We start from the raw sequence: 16,695 nt of genomic DNA, 5'->3' as shown, positions 1-16,695 counted from the left end.
TTACAGTGAGATGCTCTGAGGATTTATTGGATTGAAGTTACTCATTTATCAGGCTGAGAAAAATCCCAGTTACTACCAATGCAACATTCCATTGTCTATGATGTTTCTGATACAGGTTTTCAGCTTTCCAAGTGGATATATCCTCCTGTCAATACATAAATGTAAGTCCTATTAACATTAGCTAGGAGTAACATGGGAGTCATTCATGCTTGTCACAGCAGTAAGGCTTGTATTGTCTGTATTATATAACCACTACAGGGCAATATAATCTCACATTTGAGCAGGACTGAAATTCTATCAGTGCACAAAAGAGGTTGTTGGAAGACAGACTAACAGTATTAAATTGATCCTATTCTGTGCATGCATCTAACATTAATCTGCAAACCAATAAAAGCAACGAAATAGTTAACTTATTAGTCACACCCACTGTCAAATTTCATGTACACAGTCTGCTTACTGTTTTGCCACTGCTTACCCAGTATGTCCCTAAAATAATAGTGCTTTCAGTGGTTTGATGTACAAAAGTACTTAAAGGGAATAAATGCAACAAGTTCTTGTCCGTCATAAAGTAGCTGCAGGCAATTTAGTAGAGGCCTGGGTTCCATTCTCAGCTCTTCCACAGATTCACTGTGGGATCTTGGGGAAGAGAATATTAGCTTTAAGTTTTCCATCTAGAGAAAGGGGATAATGATAACTATCCTCCTTCATAAAGCACATTGACAGCCACAGAGAAAAGCATTATCTCAGAACATACAATTATTGGTATTTTTTACACTAGCTTTTCCATCACTTTAGTCTAAAGGACATCCAAATGTTCTTTTGTAACAAGCCAATGATGTAGGATGAGTGATTAAAATGATTTGTTTGCTGCTTCAAATGTGAAACTAGATTTAAGTTGTAGGATTCAGGAAGTGTCCCATTTTCAAAATCAATTTAGTGAATGTTTTCATGGTCCAATCTTGAATAAATGAATTATCAGGATGCATCTATCAACAGCGCCCGATTCTTGCTCTGAAACTGTAGAACATAGAATTGATGTGTGGGGAAAAAAAGAACTAGATAAGTTCACGGAGGATGGCTATTAACCAGTATGGGCAGGGGTGCACCATGCTCTGACTGTCCTAGCCTCTGTTTGCCAGAAGTTGAGGGACAGCAGATGGATCACTTGATTACCGGTTCTGTTCATTCCCTCTGAAGCAACTGGCATTGGCCACTGTCAGAAGACAGGATACTGGGCTAGATGGAGCATTGATTTGACCCAGTATGGCTGTTCTGATGTTCAAAATGCCAGATTTAAAGTGGCAAAGGTAAAGTCAAAGGACTTTATCACAAATGCTTTATTTATTCAAAATGTGTAGAGTATTTGGTGTCTGTGACCTTAGGCACACTGGTATTCTCTCCCTACACACTACTGCAATAATATTTGTACAAAATATGCCTTGTGAAATACCACATGAAAGCTTAATAACTCTCTGGTTATTAATATCATTGTAAAATGCACAAGTTAACATATGTGAAGTTATTAATTTATTCTGTATGAAGTTACTAGAACATGTTTAAGACAAGACAGCCTAGCCCAGATAAAGGTGATGAACAGGTCTGTCCTAAACAAAGGAATGTGGGTTTACCTCAGTTTACATATTAGCTGTAAGCAAAGTTCTCAAGCTAAACCAGCAGAGGTTGTTTTGAGCCAGAACTCGAGAGACTGAGGATTAACATAGCTCATGCACCTCAAAGAGACACAAGAGACTGAATCCTTAGGACGCCTTCCTGACTTGTAAAACAGACTCTCTTTGGGAATATAAGGAACAGAGAAAGACTCTATCTTGCTCCTTCACCTTAAGGTGATAAAGAAACCAAGTGATTTGATCTCTGTGTTGGGTCCTGGTCAGGCTGGCCAGTAAAAAGCTGGAAAGGGGACTGTAGGTGAGAGAAACCTTCTTAAACAAAGACTATATCTTGCTAGATTAAGTTTTAGATTCTTATAGATATGGTTTCACTTATGCTTGTAACCATTTCTACCTTTATCTGTTTTACTTGGTGCCACTTAGTCCACGTTCTTTTGTTTTACTTTTACTGTAAACAAACTCAGCACTGTGTTTTGAAGGGGAGGGTGTGTTTACCCCAGTTAAAATAATAAACTGTGATGTACTGACTCTTTAACAGAACAGCAAATTTAATATCTTCTGTGACTGCACAGTGGTAGGGGCTGTGCATTGCAGAGAAACATCTCTGAGGAGCTTTGGGGCTGGAGCTTACTGATTGTTACCTGCTGGGCAATGTCTGGGTCCGGAGAGCCTTGAGCAGTTTACTGATGAGCAAGATAGAGTGGTGCGGCAGGGAGCTGACACAAAGTCTAACCTCCAGCAAAACTCTTCTATGGAGAGCAGCATGTGTCTTATTTATTGTAGCTATAATAGTCTTGATCTTAGTCACTTCCTACTTCTTCTGGGAATGCTTTACAAGTATCCCAAGTACTGGAAATCTATAAAATAAGAAAGAAACTGATAAGGAGGTGAATTTCCCCCCTATATTAGACTCCCTTTATCTTGAATGGGCTTTAGATCATACCCTTCATGAGTCTTTCCCCTGGTATTTTCCATTACATACTTTTTGAGTGAGTGAGAGAGAGAGCCAGACAGACACCCTTGAGGATTTAAACTGTTAAGAAATTTCAAGTTTTATAACCATAATTTGTGAGCCAGTCAAAAAGTTTCTATTAATACCTCTTATACTGGGAATCTTGCCCTTCAGCAACTTTACATAAGCCAAACTATGTAGAATAATCTGACACATCAGGTATGTTAAAAGACAACTGTTGTACACTTGCACTATGAGTTGCTCTGGCGCTATATGGTTTCCACCTCTCTGCAAAGGGTTATTTTAAAATCAGTTGCACTGGGTGCCTGCATATCTTGTGGTTGAGCTGTTGGGCTTGCTCACAGTAAGTCTCGATTAAATGAATCAAATAAAATACAGTACAAGGTCTCATTGGAGGATGTTTCACACTCTTTGTACAGTTTGTCTAATAACATAACTGCCTCAGTGCCTAGCTGAAAGAGCTTTTAGAGTATGATCTAGCTCTCATTGAACTCCAGGGGGAATTTTTCTATTGACTTCAGTGGGAGCTGGATCAGGCCACCTATGAAATTTGTTAAAATGTATATCACATATAAAGCTGTTTCCATAGAGAAGCCATAAATGAGCATGAAACTGAATTGCCCTCTAATTTATAGAGATAATCCCTTTACAAAGGCAGGTCCAGATCCTACTGAACTCTTTCAATTTACTTTAATGGGCTTTGGATCAGGTCCCAACAATGATGCAGATGGGGTGGAAGACAGCTTCAAGTGCCAGTGCCGGTGCTGTTGATAGAGGACTTCAGGCCCCATACAAAAGCAACACATTTATTTAAATATTAAAAAGCTTGAAAATAGGAAGTTGCATGTAGTCCAATAAAAGCAAGGAAATGGTTAACTTTTTTGGTTTATCTGTTGCCAATAGTGGGTATCATGATTCAAAATCTGATATTTGCGAATGGATTATGTCTGGTGCCTACATGTCATTTCTGTGGCAGCCTCCTGCCTTGTAAAGTAGAGAGACAAGAAGGAATTGGTTATAAAATACTTTTGCGGCTCTCTCCCTTTCCCATGTTTTTAGTTATTCAGTTCAAGTCTTATAAAAACCCAACCTGTGGAACAGGATTTATGACATACTTCTTAAAGCATTTTCATGGCAGGCATTCCAGGCTTTTGGGTGTTACCAGTTGTGCTGTCTAGTGACGTGAGAAATTGTTGTTCAGCTTGATTTGGGAGTTAGGAAATTAAATGAGAACGGTGGAAGAGTGAAATTTAGGAATAATAACTTGCTTGTACATGCAGAGAAGGGAAGTGTATGCATGGGGCGTCACTTTGTACTTCCTATACATGAACTACAGAGGATGTTCTAATATATTGGAAGTTTTGTTCCAAAATCATTAATCTCTCTCTGTCTGCACCTGGCACAGCCAAGAAAACAAGTATTACACCAATTTCTAGTTTTATGTTGATTCTTTTCCATACCAAATAATTAAAGCCAATATTTCAAATCAGAGTATATTTTTAGTGACCTGCTAATTCAGGACTTCTACCATTTCCCCCAACTTTATAGGAAAATCCATTCTAGCCTTCACAGAAAACTGGCAATTTTCAAGCCAAACCAATTTTTTTTCTAGTCAAAGTTATGAAGGGCTAAAAATCAGATGGGGACTCGAAAATTATCTCCATCACAAAACAGAGAACACAGCTGAATTATGACAGGGAAGTCGTATTATTTTCCAGGAACATCTTCACCGTAATCAGAGGTTCATCAGAACTGCAATTTGCACATTCTGATGCTTTGAAAAATTTCAAGACTTTCATTCTACTTCACTATATACTTATTTTCACAATATCCTAATGCACTATAAATGGTTTCCACTCTTTTATATCTGATAATATAGCTTTATATCTGAGATCTGGGTTAATGCTTGTCATTTCCAAAGTATCTATATTGTTAGCCACTTCTCCCTCTCTCTAGATAGAGGAAATGCATTCATTTATCCCCTTTACTGTGACTTAGCTTGTTGACTTGGCTTCAGGTCATAAATTTTCTTTGCGCTCATGAGTATCACGCCTAGTATTATTTAAGTCTTAGGAGGAGTCTTAACTAAACTGATAGATGTAAATGTCTGGAGGAGTTTCCGAAACGTAGTGTTGACTCCTCACTTGAAAATTTTTTTCCTGAGAACTGTGGTTTATTACAGGCTTACAATTGACTTTTTTTTTCCTATTATAAGTTGGAATGAAGCAGATATATCACAACTGTAGGTTGTCTGCATAAAGCTATAAGATACAGAGGCCAAGATTTCTAAAAGAGTTAAATTCATACCTTGATACCTGATTAACTGGTCTGATTTTCAGAAGTGCTGGGGACCCAGCATGTCACGGTGATTTACACTGTTGAAAAACAACCTACTTATTTTGGAGATCAACTTTAGGCTTCTATTTTGGAAAGTCTTGGTAAGGATTGTTTGATTCCAGATTTAAGTCATATAAACTATTTTTATTTTAGGAAAACACCTCAGAGTAGTTAGGTAAATAAAAACCCACAGCAAAACATTGAAAGCTCAATCAGCTTTCACCCTACTGTGGCGGGAAAGGTTTTCTTGGTTAGTTATAACCAACTTTTTTGTACACAACAAACACAATTATGTCCCCGTCTCTGTATACAATACTATTACCATACCATGCCATTTTTATCTGGTCAAAAGTCCAGCAAAGAACAAGGTTGCCCCAGGAACATAAGAACATAAAACTGCCATATTGGGTCAGACCAATAGTCCATCTATTCTAATATCCTAGCTCCGCCAGTGGCCAGTACCAGAGCTTCAGGGAGAGTGTACAGAACAGGACAATTTTGGAGAGATCCACCTGTCTTCCCCTATCACCTTCTGGCAGTCAGAGGTTTAGTGTCACTCCAAGCATGGGGTTGAATCCCTGAACATCTTGGCTAATTACCATTGATGGACCTATCCTCCATGAACTTATCTACTTCTTTTTGAACCCAGTTATAATTCTGGCCATCACAACACCCCATGGCAATGAGTTCCAGAGGTTAATTGTGCATTGTGCGAAGAAGTACTTCTTGTTTGTATTAAATGTGCTGCCTATTAATTTCATCAGGTGACCCCTGTCTTTTTTGTATCATGGAAAGAGGTGCATTGTACCTTTTTTCTAGGAATAGGTGGGTTTAGGTGTGCTCTGGGGGAAGCTAGGTCTCTAACTCTGCCTCATTCTCCAATATATAAATGGCAAATCAACAGCTATCTAATAGACCTAACTAGAATTCTCTGGCATGTGATGAACTCAGGACCAGTTACCCTCAATCCCATCAATGGGACACTTTCCTTCTCTAAAGCAGGCCAGTTGGCACTACGTCAGACAGACAATAACACACATCATTCATTCAGGACTTCATCCCCAACCCCATCACACAAAGGCATCTTCTATCTGACAAATTTCAGTCAGATTTTCAGAGTTGGCATACAACAGAAATGTCTTTGTCTAGAGACTGTTACTATTGCCTTCTCTGTGCAGACACTGGTCAATGTTCATGTATGATGCCTTTGAGTCTTCTTTTGCTTTTGATGGTATCAACCAAACTATAAAGTTGGATTGGTTTGGTAACTATTTGAGGCTTTCATGCAAAATGTTCAGAACAGTTTTATATCCTATTTTTAATGCTACCTCCTATTTCTTTTGGTGACAAAATTTCTGATATGGCAACATTCCATGTTGTGCTTTTCAGGTTTTTATTGTAGGCCCCAACCTATTTAGAATATACACCTCTACCTCGATATAACGCTGTCCTTGGGAGCCAAAAAATCTTATCGCGTTATAGGTGAAACCATGTTATATTGAACTTGCTTTGATCCACCTGAGTGCGCAGCCCCACCCCCTTGGAGCACTGTTTTACCACATTATATCCGAATTTGTGTTATATCGGGTCACGTTATATCGAGGTAGCAGTGTATGTACTTCCTTTGGGTAGATATTTCAATCTCTTTGGGTTATCATACTATTGTTATACAGATGGCATTCTGATTTATTTGCATTAGTCTGGCAATATATCTGTGGTATTAGAGAATATGAGATGAATTTAAGGAACCTAAAGAACTTTTAAGTATTTAAACATTATCAAAACTGAACTGTTCCTTTTTGGTGCCAAGTGATTGTTAAATTCTGCACTTAGTCATTGATCACCTTATCATAAATCTCATGATGTCTTCCTCTGTCAAAAGTCAAGGGGTGTGATTAGCCTGGGTCCTGACCATGTTAAAAAATGTGGAAAGTATTACTAAATATTATAGTAAATACTGAATTGGTTTGGGCATATTGCCAGAATGTTTCATTTTCTCTAAATCAGACTTGGAGATTCACTCATTCATTCCTTTATTTGCAGACAAAAAACTTCTTTCCCAAACAAACAAGCAAGCAAAGTAGTTGAATTTATATTTCACTGGTGACCAGCTAACAATCTGTATTGCTTCCTTTATAAAAATTCTATACTTAAACAAACAACCTCTCTCTCCCCTCAAATAATAATATTCCTGGAAATGAACAAGTTCAGGAATCCAGCTTGTCCCTGGTGCCATAATTCTTCATTCTCTTTCAGCCTAATTGATTTATACCACACACTCAGTATTAGCTTTGCCCCCTAACATTTGCAAAAGGACATGCAAAATTTAAAATGACAAATTATTAGAACATTATTGGAAATGGACCCCTTGAATAAGAATGGGATTTTATAATAGGATGATTGTTTAAATGAAAACCTCATAGGAGTCTGATGGTGTATGTATGTGTATACATTTGAGAAAGCTGTTACTTTTGAAGCTCAAGAAATCTGACACCTCTGCTTTTAAAATGCTTACTTAGTATGTGGTTACATTTTTTTAAGCTTTTTTTTTGTCACAGTGCTATGAGACATTACATGAGCAATGCTCCAACATTTGTATTGTCCAGTTATCCAGTGAGTCATATAGTAAGTTTGCTAATAGCAGTCATTTTCCCTTCAGCAGTTTTAAGGGGTATTAAAAATCCTATCCAGGCTTGAAGCTTAGCCCTATCCAACCCATTCTTAGTTGTCTGTTATTTCAAAGGATATCATCACCATGGTCTACATGCCTTCTGCCAATTGCAATTTTAGTTGTTATTGTTCACTTTCTTAAAGTACTTAATTTTGTTCAACTATGTCCCTCATTGGATTTTTACTTAAGGGCTCATATATGAGCATCCATGATGTTTGGATTTCTATTTAGTTCTAATTGTAGAACTCTCTCTATATCAAGATATAGCAGACTCTGCTCATAATGAATTAGTTGAGAGCTTCCCATGTGTATCTCCCATTCACAGAGTCTGTTTCATAATGTGGCTCCTGGTTTTGCTTTTTGTGTGTACAGTGTATTAATGTAGAGCTGGCCAAATTATTTGTAACACATAATATTTGCTATGTAGTCCCTTTTTCTGGAGAGTGAGTTGTTTGCTTACTGATCCTGACTTTCTTTACATGTATTTTGTTGTTTGTAAGTACTCAGGATAATTTTCAATCTAAAAATATTCACGAGCTATTAGCTATTCATTATTCATTTTCTGTGGTTGGTCACCCAAGCCACAAGGCATTGTTTTTGCTCCTTGACTGGATGACTGAAACTTTTTATAACAGGAAATAAGAATAGTGAAAAATGCTTTTCTGATACAAATTTTCCAATAGATGAATATTTGTGCTAAAATTTGTGCAACTTTTGGGATTTATGAACATTTTCACAAATATCCCTTGATTGCCTGAATACTCAAGAATAATATAAGAGCTGCACTCACTTCCTTCATTTGCAAGATCATGTTCATCTTTGGTTTATAATAATATCGTGCTAATACTTAGTTTCTCATCCAGCTCTGATCATTTCTCATTGTTTTCTTGCTAAGTTTGTGAAGAAAGGTAAGTTTCAGAGTTTCCCAAAAGTAGTAGCATATATCTCTTGTACATCTGAGATTTTTAAGTATAAATACGGATTATCAATTATTTTAAAAGTTAGTAATTCTGTTTACTACAAATATAACACATCCCCAGTTTTTTACTTTGGTTTCCTTATGAATATTCAGCATGGAACCATTATATCATACAGTGAAAATTTCCAAGGTTCTTCAACACATTTACAACTTAACAGAAACTTTAGTTCTGACCAAGATACCAGGTATTTTCCCCTTTATATTAATATTTTCCAATGATGAAAAAGAAAAATTGACATAATCACAAAGGAACAATAACTTATGTTATCAGTATATATAGTAATCTTTTCAAGATACAATATAATTCCAATTTTCTTCTCATTTATATAGAGAAACTCCCACCTCCTGGTACTTGAAATCATTGATGCCAGGGAAATGAATCACAAATATTCTAAGTAACTATTCCATCTAGCTGTACACGGAAATAAGTTTGCCTCTTGTGGTAGTATTAACAGCTGATACACTTCCTATGAATGTGAAAAAAAAATTCCAGAAGTCAATAGCAGCATTTTTCAATATAATCTTTATCCAAGATTTCATGGTATTTAATCTAAATGGACTGACAATATCAGCTATACATAAAAATAAATAGTTTGTCTGAATCTGTTATAAGTCTTTACACTTTTTAATGTAATCCCCTAGACAGCAAAGTAACAAGCTGACTAATCATTAGGTTCTGTGAACAGATATGGTATAAAAGGAACACTTCCATTCTAAGGCCCAGAGCTCAGTTGCCACTTGGGGTATGTCTACACTACGGGATTACTCTGAATTTACAGAATTCAATTTTGAGCAATTGTATAAATTGTATAAAGTTGAGTGCATGCGGCCACACTAAGCACATTAATTCGGCGGTGTGCGTCCACATACCGAGGCTAGCGTCGACTTCCGGAGGGTTGCACTGTGGGTAGCTATCCCATAGTTCCTGCAGTCTCCCCCGCCTATTGGAATTCTGGGTTGAGATCCCAATGCCTGATGGGGAAAAAACATTGTCGCGGGTGGTTCTGGGTACATCCTCCCCCTCCCTCCATGAAAGCAATGGCAGACAACCGTTTTGCGCCTTTTTTCCTGGGTGAACTGTGCAGATGCCATACCATGGCAAGCATGGAGCCTGCTCAGCTCAAGACAGCAGTCATGAACATTGTAAACGCCTCACGCATTATCATGCAGTTTATGCTGAACCAGGACCTGAAAAACCAGGCAAGGAGGCGGTGGCTACGGCAGCATGGCGACAAGAGTGATGAGGACATGGACACAGAATTCTCTCAAACCGCGGGCCCCGGCGCTTTGGAGATCATGTTGTTAATGGGGCAGGTTCTAGCTGTGGAACGCCGATTCTGGGCCCGGGAAACAAGCACAGATTGGTAGGACCACATAGTGTTGCAGGTGTGGGACGAGTCCCAGTGGCTGAGAAACTTTCGCATGCGTAAGATTACCCCCTCCTTGGAATCCACGGTCAGGGGTGGGATAGTGGTGGCGGCCCCCCCTAGAATTGCATGCAGCTCAGCGTAGAAGCGGCATGTCTGCGGCTCTGACCCGGACCTTCCGTTTGCTTCTTTGGTTTTCTGGTAGGCTTGTCTGAGCTCCTTAACTTTCACGCGGCACTGTAGTGAGTCCCTATTGTGGCCTCTCTCCATCATGTCCTTGGAGATTTTTTTCAAATGTTTTGGCATTTCGTCTTTTGGAACGTAGTTCTGCTAGCATGGAATCCTCTCCCCATATAATGATCAGATCCAGTACCTCCCGTACGGTCCATGCTGGTGCTCTTTTTCGATTCTCGGACTTCATGGTTATCTGTGCTGATGAGCTCTGTATGGTCACCTGTGCTCTCCACACTGGGCAAATAGGAAATGAAATTGAAAAGTTCGTGGGGCTTTTCCTGTCTACCTGGACAGTGCATCCGAGTTCAGATTGCTGTCCAGAGCGGTCACAATGGTGCACTATGGGATAGCTCCTGGAGGCCAATACCATCAAATTGCGGCCACACTAACCCTAATTCAAAATGGCAATGTCGATTTTTGGCGCTACTCCCCTCATCGGGGAGGAGTACAGAAATCGATTTTAAGAGCCCTTTATGTCAAAGTAAATGGCTTCATTGTGTGGACGGGTGCAGGGTTAATTCGATTTAACGCTTGTAAATTCAAACTAAACTCATAGTGCAGACCAGGCCTTGGTGCAGCAGAGAGAGGGGAAGCTGGTTACCGTCTCTGATTCTTTGGGCAGATCTGCACAGTCTGCAGGATGCTTTCCAAGTTAGGAACATTTCTGATGTTTTAGCAAAGGGAAGCCCAACTGCCTTTGTCCTGAGAAACATAAAAACTCCCCATTTACCTCACCAATCCTTAAACTCTGTGTAATCAAGCAGTGGACCGACAGGCTGACACGTGGGTTTGAGCCCTTCATCCTAGATGAGGACCTGGCCATGCATTTCTCATCTCCAGGCTGCATTTGAAGGTGACTGTGAAGATGATGCACAGGCTCCAGCTGGTACAGAAAGTGGCTGTTCACCTTCTGCTTAACTCAAGCCCCCGTGAGCACATCAGGCCTGTGCTCAAGTCCTTCCACTGGCTTCCAATCAGCGTGTGATGCCCATGTAAGGCCTTGGTCCTAATTTGCAAAGCAATCAATATCTTCCAGAGGAGATCAGGTCAGCTCAGAGTCTGACCATCTATAGGAAACATTGCAAAGCCTTTCTTTTTGAGAGGAAGTGGTGCCACCATAAGTGACACTCACATTTTGAACATGCTTTTTATTCCACCATCCTCCCCACTAAAGAAAAGAGAAGCTACAGTGAGAAGTGGCAGAGTCCATGAAGTCCCCTAGGGATTTTGCTACATGGAAGGTGTTCAGACACTACAGTAATGGACAACAGTATAAAACTCTTACATAAAAAGTCATGTGGAGAGTGAAATCACAGTTAACATTTTCCCTTTCTTGATCTGATTACTTTGTATAACCCAAGGAACTGAACAAAGGCCTCTTCCAGATTTCACGTATCAACCTTTTAGGCTGCTCAGTCACGGGATTGTTAAAATAAGCAGGCAGTGCATTTTAGCCATAAGAATAATATTACCCTGTGTTGTTTTAAGGCATGTCGAGACTGAGATAAAAGACCTACAGCATGGCTGTAGCTAGAGCGGGTCAGCTCTCTCAGCCTCCCAGGCAGGGCTGGCTCCAGGCACCAGCTTCTCAAGCAGGTGCTTGGGGCGGCCGCTCCGGAGAGGGGCGGCATATCCAGGTATTCTGCGGCAATTCGGCGGAGGGTCCCTCACTCCGCCTGGGAGTGAAGGACCTCCCGCTAAATTGCCGCCACAGATCGCGATCGCGGCTTTTTTTAAATCGCGATCGCGGCTTTTTTTGTTTGTTTGTTTTGGCTGCCAAAACCCTGGAGCCGGCCCTGCTCCCAGGGCTTGGGCTGTGGAGCTCAAAAATTGCTGTGTAGAAGTTCGGGCTCAGGCCTGAATGTCTACACAGTGATTTTTAGCCCCGCAGCCTGAACCCCAGAGGCTGAGTCAGCTGGTCCAGGCCAACCACTGTTTTTGTTTGTTTGTTTGTTTGTTTTTTTTCATCACTGTGAAGATGTACCCAAAGAGATCTAGTTCTTTTTTGGCTGCAGAACTTTGCCCATTCTCCATAAAAGTATCATGAACTTGCAAAGAGGTTCCTGAGCTGCAGGGGGAGTTAATTTAAGTTCCTATAGAAATCCATTTCAAACAAACTGCAGATTTTTTTTAGTACAGATGTCTGAAATTTTGTGTGCATGCACAGTTTGTACCAGGTAATCTTTCTGCTCAGATGTTGGACTGAGTTAGGAACATAGCAATTGCCAGAATGCATCAGACCTGTAGTCCATCTTGTTCAGTAATCTGTCTCCAGCAATGGCCAACATCAAATGCTTCACAGGACAGTGCAAGAAACCTCACATTAGGCAGATCTGAGATAATCTAACTCCTACATTAGGTGTCCTTTTAATCCCTATTAGTTAGAGATTGGTTTAAACCCTGAAGTATGAGTATCCTAAAATTTAACATTAACTAACTCTAGGTATTATTGATGTGTAGTTCCTTTCTGAATCTTACTAAGTTTTCAGCCTCAATGTACTGGACAGCCTTTGTGGGATGTAAAGGCTGCTTCATAATGGATGCCTGCCAGGCATGAGGTCCTGCACACAAGAAGATTCTGTCTGGGTTGGATCCTCTGATCACTGTTCCGAAAGCAATCTATACCCAACTATAGTATCTATTCTAAGTCTCTGGACTCTGATCAATTTGCACCCCTAACACAAAGTATTGCAGCTGTGTAGAGTGGAACATTGGCTAGTTTTGCTATCTCACTCCCTTCAATTCTACAGAAAGCAGAGATTGCTTAGTACAGGCTGTGCATGCACACAAAATTCTGTTGAATGGAGTCCAAATAAAGCCAATGAGAGCTTTGAGTACTCAGCATGTCTGGAAATCGGGCCCTAAATTACTAAAGTTTCTCAGATTTGCTTTTCTGGAGAGGTAATCTTTAGAAATCCTGATACAGCCATATTGTGTGGGGAAAAATTAACAAATGCATTGTCCCAGGCAGTTTCCATTTAGAGTGGAGATGGGTCTATGACACAAAGTTTGCGTTTGGATTTCAAAGTTCAGGCAAGTTTAAATCCAGCATGTTAGTTCAGCCTTTTATAAAGATGGGGACAAGGTACAAACTTTAAAACGAGATCCAGATTTGGAGTAAAAAATTCACCTTCTCTTTCCTAAAGAAATGGTAGTTTTAAAATCCAGGGGGTTGGGCCAGGGTCATTTCTAATTCCAAGTTAGGAGTCCTATGAGTCTTTCAGAGTAGCAGCCGTGTTAGTCTGTATCCGCAAAAAGAAGAACAGGAGTACTTGTGGCACCTTAGAGACTAACAAATTTATTAGAGCATAAGCTTTCATGGACTACAGCCCACTTATGCATCCGAAGAAGTGGGCTGTAGTCCACGAAAGCTTATGCTCTAATAAATTTGTTAGTCTCTAAGGTGCCACAAGTACTCCTGTTCTTCTTTCTATGAGTCTTTGGAACTGAGACTCTCACTCAGCGTAGTGCATCTTCACACAATGCCTACTCATCGTGTAGAACTCATTGCCTGGGGATGTTGTGAAGGCCAAAACTATAACAGGGTTCAAAAAAGAATTTGATAAATTCATGGAGGATAGGACCATCAATGGCATCAATTAGCCAAGATGGTCAGGGATGCAACCCCATGCTCTGGGCGTCCTGAGTCTCTGACTGCCAGAAGCTGGGACTGAACGACAGAGGAGGGATCACACAACGAGTACTTGTTCTGTTCATTCCCTCTGAAGCACCTAGCAGAAATAGGATTGCCAACTGTCTAATCACACAAACCCAAACAACCTTGCCCTGCCCTTTGGCTCAGGGATGGGGCAAGAGGTTGAGGTGTGGGAGGGGGTGAGGGCTCTGGCTGGTCGGCACTTACCTCGGTTGGCTCCTGGTTGGCGGTGCAGTGGGGCAAAGGCAGTCTCCCTGCCTGTCCTGGCCCCGTGCCACTCCCGGAAGCAGCCGGCACTTCCCTGCAGCCCCTGGGATGGGGCAGGGGGCTCTGCGCGCTGCCCTGCCTGCAGGCACTGCCCCCGCAGCTCCCATTGGCTGCAGTTCCCAGCCAATGGGAGCTGCAGAATCACGCTTGGGTCAGGGGCAGGGGCAGTGCACTGAGACCCGCTGCCCCCCACCTCCCAAGGGGCTGCAGGGATGTGTTGGCTGCTTCTGGAAGCAGCACTGGGCCAGGGCAGGCAGGGAGCCTGCCTTAGCACTGCTGTGCTGCCGGACTTTTAGCAGCCTAAAATCTCCCGGTTTGGCTTCAGTAGCCTTCGGGAGATAAAGCCCAACTCCGGGAGAGTCCCGGCAAAACTGAAAGGGTTGGCAACACTAGTAGGAAGACAGGATCCTAGGCTAGGTGGACCATTAGTCTGACCCAGCGGAACCATTCTTATGTTATGTCATTGCTTACAGAACACCCATAAGTAAGCACAAGAAAATGGGGATTCATTCTGTCATCCACACACCAACTATAATAATGCATGAGACACTCTCCCTTGCTGAGTGCAGTCTGAACCCTGTGAAGTCTTGTCTTGTTTACATAAAATAGCTATTGTTGATTCAGCCTGGAACTGTCCTTTGCCTTATTGAAGTGAAATTTAAAAGACCAGAAGTTCAAACCAGAGAGTTCATCACAACTCTGAATTCTCCCCTTTGTATTTACATCCTATCTATTGTCTTTAATTTGGCATGTGTTTGTTGAAACAAGTGAATCCCTTAGCGGAATGTCACTTCAGCTCCCTCCTTCTGAAGTGATTAAAATTTTTTCCTTCCTTTGAACAAGCGGGTGACTGGTTCTTCCATTTCCAGGTACACAGTTTTTTATTGTTCCTTTTTCTTAGCCCCATGAATATAGAACTCTTGACTTTTTAATCTAATATTGTGATATTACCTATATTGCTGCTATCACCTGTATTGGCCTGTGATCCTTCATGCTGCTTATAGCTCATAAATCTTCCGTATACTATTTCCATCTTGCAATATTTTCCTCCCTTTCTGAAGGAGATTCATGTAATTACAAGGACACCTCCACAAATCACATATGTCAGAAGAAGGAAACCATTGAAGCAGGCAGACCAGGTCAAGTTATGAGTCTTTCTGGTGCCTATAAGTCACAGGAGAGAACAGGAACATTCCCCTCAGATCATCTAAGATTAAAAAGAGCCCTTGTACTCTGAGAAGACAGGAGTACTAGATCAGCGTACCAGGATCATTTCAGCTGTTTGCTGTGGACTGTGCCCTGCTAAAAATTAATAGGAGCAACCAAAAAAAAAAAAAAATGGAGAAAGAGTGTCCTAAGGTGAAGCGATTATCTCTCTACCACTTCACACTTACCGCTTTTAAATAAATATTTTGAAATAAGATGTTCATATTATAGTGTGTGTATGCCATAGAAGTTAAAAAAAAAATTCTGCTTCATTTTGTGTTCTTCTGATTGCAACCTTGTTGCATTGATATTTATTTTCAAATAGCACAGCATCTGTAAACACAAAATGAATCTCCCTAATTTAAAATGTTGCTCCTTCCTTAAATTAGCTAAAATGACACAGTTGAACTGCTTGTATATCTTGGAGGCTTCTACAGCAGTTAGCATATGGGTTTACAAACTGATTTGGGATTATACTCGTATGTAAGCTCATAAACTGGAAAAGTATGCTCCCCTGGCCGACACCCTGAGAGCGAAGGGCTACGAGGTGCAGATGGACACTCTGATTGTAGGAGCCCTGGGCACCTGGGACCCCTGCAATGAGCGTGTGCTGAGGACCTGCGGGATCGGTTGACGCTACGCACGGCTCATGCGGCGCCTCATGGTCTCCGACACCATCCGATGGTCCAGGGACATCTACACTGAACACATCACCGGCCGATGACGATACCAGGAGGCGTGAGCTGGAGCAACATCGTGCATCGACCACAAGAAAGGGACCAAGAGACTTTATCCGTTGGACCATATGAACTGGAAATATAAACTCACTGAACGTTAAATCTCACCAAACGAGGGTCAATCCATCCTCATCATCGTATCTACTCATTATACTCCACACTTGAACATAGCCATTATATGAACAACATACCCCCATATCTCAATGTCTGTACTTTGACCTGTTAACCTTTTACCCCCAATTGGGGATATTGCAGATTATGTATTCCTTATGCCATCTGATCTTAAACCAAACTTCAGACCTCCTGATCATCTGTACGTTATTCCCTGATAACCAGAAACTTTTAGGCTTAAACTCTGTACCGTTCACTTTTTTTTTAAAACATCATCTTAATAAAATAAAACTTTTTATTTCAGAAAGTTGAAAAAGCTACTAGAGGGGAAGCTGTTCTTGACTTGATTTTAACAAATAGGGAGGAACTCGTTGAGAATTTGAAAGTAGAAGGCAGCCTGGGTGAAAGTGATTATGAAATCATAGAGTTTGCAATTCTAAGGAAGGGTAGAAGGGAGAACAGCAAAATAGAGACACGGGATTTCAGGAAGGCAGATTTTGGTAAGCTCAGAGAGCTGATAGGTAAGGTCC

At 40.8% G+C, this 16,695-nt stretch overlaps 1 protein-coding gene across 1 annotated transcript in view; it reads left to right on the top strand.

Annotated features, from left to right (window-relative positions):
• The first annotated feature begins 11 nt into the window (after positions 1-11).
• ACSL3 (acyl-CoA synthetase long chain family member 3) overlaps positions 12-16,695 on the top strand; it is a 130,143-nt gene continuing 113,459 nt past the window's right edge. Inside the window, exon 1 of the mRNA XM_065558027.1 lies at positions 12-161. The gene's annotated coding sequence lies outside the window, so the exon portion shown is untranslated. The remainder of the gene's footprint in view (positions 162-16,695) is intronic.

This window comes from Chrysemys picta, chromosome 9, assembly GCF_011386835.1.
Source record: "Chrysemys picta bellii isolate R12L10 chromosome 9, ASM1138683v2, whole genome shotgun sequence".
In the NCBI taxonomy this organism is placed as follows: Eukaryota; Metazoa; Chordata; order Testudines; family Emydidae; genus Chrysemys; species Chrysemys picta.
The sequence above is the reverse complement of the archived record's forward strand: the minus strand, read 5'-3'. Positions and strand labels throughout refer to the sequence as shown.